This window comes from Primulina huaijiensis, chromosome 7 (genome assembly GCF_012295235.1).
Source record: "Primulina huaijiensis isolate GDHJ02 chromosome 7, ASM1229523v2, whole genome shotgun sequence".
In the NCBI taxonomy this organism is placed as follows: domain Eukaryota; kingdom Viridiplantae; phylum Streptophyta; class Magnoliopsida; order Lamiales; family Gesneriaceae; genus Primulina; species Primulina huaijiensis.
Window position 1 is genome coordinate 1,006,557 of NC_133312.1, and position 2,195 is coordinate 1,008,751.

The 2,195-nt window shown below is 30.6% G+C and overlaps 1 protein-coding gene across 1 annotated transcript in view; it reads left to right on the top strand.

The window, feature by feature from the left end:
• The first annotated feature begins 807 nt into the window (after positions 1–807).
• Positions 808–2,195, top strand: part of LOC140980466 (transcription initiation factor TFIID subunit 9-like) — a 4,956-nt gene continuing 3,568 nt past the window's right edge. Inside the window, exon 1 of the mRNA XM_073446288.1 lies at positions 808–825. The gene's annotated coding sequence lies outside the window, so the exon portion shown is untranslated. The remainder of the gene's footprint in view (positions 826–2,195) is intronic.

Consider the following 2,195-nt stretch of genomic DNA (forward strand, 5'->3'; position numbering starts at 1 on the left):
CCAAAGCCAATATAAAGAGTGAATGAGTTGTTGCATCTCCAAACTTTCTTTCAATAAAGTATTCAAGTGTCAACCCAAACATTTTTTTTGCAACAAAACAATTTATTGATATTATATTACTGATTTCAGCCTTTTGTTTTTTTGAAATTTTGTGAGCTTTCGAAAACGCACAAAAAAAAACACAAATGATTCACACGGAGCAGCGTGTAGAAAAAAACTTTGATCGGGACTTGATTTGTCTTTTCAAACGCGCGAAAGAAGCTCGGTCGGTCAACCAAAAATTGACCACAATATGCACGGATAAAGCGTGAGCTTTTTTAGAAAAATTAAAATTTTAGATATCAAATATTTGATAATATAAATTATTTAGACAAATTTAAATTAAAATATCCTAAAGACGTCAAAATATTCTTTAATAGTTGCTCTTTATGGGAAAAAAATTTCTAAGATTTATAAGTTTATTTTTAAATAATATGGTGCTTCATGTGTTTTTTAATCAAGATTGATTTAATATAATTCAAATTATCACGCTTAATCTCGTACTAACATACTTAAATTTGAACCTTGATCATGACGTTTCCTCACAACTCGTGTTTTTTAGAGAATTGGTCTTTATAGTTAACGTTTTTTCAGTGCCAAAAACCGTCTATAATTATCGACGGTTTAAAACACCGTCGCCGATACAGAACCGTCGCTAATAGCAACGGTTATGTTAAAAACCGTCGCTAAAAGCCCATAAATTTCTGCGCATGCCGTCCATTTTTCTCTAAACCACTGCATTTCTGTTATAGCTTTCTCTGTGGCGATTTTTAGTCTCGACTTGGGGTAAGTTTATTAGCTTCAGTTTTTTAGTTGTGATAATGAATTTTGTTAGCTTGTAGTGCATGTCGTTATCTAGCTGAATTTTTTCGTGTGAACAGTGCTCCGACGTCTTCTGCGGTGATATTGTGAGTTTGTTGTTGATTTATACATAATTTTTTTATTGCATGTTATTTTGAAATTAAATGATATGTATTTGGTGTTTGTTATTAAAATATTTTATAATTTAAATGTTGAATTAATTTCAACATTAATTTTTTTTTAAATCTGCATACTTACGTTGTTAAACGAAAACCTTGGAGTTCATATATTAATTTTATTAATTAATGAACAAATGATATCGTAAAATACATCTTAATTATTTTTTTAAGATAAAATGGATAACGATAGAAATTAAATGTATCGTCGGCTAAGCATGGATTTCTAACGAATGAATATTATTTTGATGTAGAGTTGTTTGTAACATTTGACTTTACCACTGCCCTACATGTTTACAACAAAACAGTTTTCAACGTATTCAAAACTTGTAATCACGGATCACCGAAAAGGAAGGAAACTCAACATCTTACACTTAAATACATAAACAAAGAATTAACAAGCAAGAACTGAGTAATTTAGAGAATAACTAGTACAAAGGGACAAAATATTTAAAAAAATTTCAACTAACATGTCATCACAATTTAAATAAGGGAAAATGAGGAAAAAGGGAGTCACGGAAGAGTTTATTAAGGAAAAGGGAGTGAATGTAATTTACTTTTTTATCCTTTGTTTAAAAATTAATTTTTTCATTAGTGTTTTAATTTTATATATAATAAAATTTATAATTTAATTAAATAAAAAAACTTATTCGACTCAATTTTTCCATCTTTCTCGACTCAATCCTAGATCTCATTTCATTTCTTATCTTCACAAAAAATCTTTTTCCTCTCAACCTTCCATCCTCTCATTTTTTGGCTAACAATTAACCACGAATCTATAAATTATTCTTCTGCAACAAATCCAAAAATAAAACTATGTATTGAAAAAAAATTTATTTTGAGATATCAAATTTATTGAGTCTCGTTAGTGTTCACGACCCAAGATGAAGAACTTCACCCTGGTCGTGACACGACCCTTGGCTTCACAACCCATGGGTCGTGAAGCACAAAACCCAGGGTAGTGCTTACCCTCATTGTGAAGCACTTGTGCTTTACGACCCAAAGTTGGGTCGTGAAGCACAAGACCCAGTCACGACCCACCCGGGGTCGTGACGTGAAGATTTCACGACCCTTTCACGATCTATGGGTCGTGACACAACCCATTAATTTTAAATTTTTATAATAAATAACCTTTGTTTTGTTTTAAATTTATACAACTAATAATCTTTTTGTTTGTTT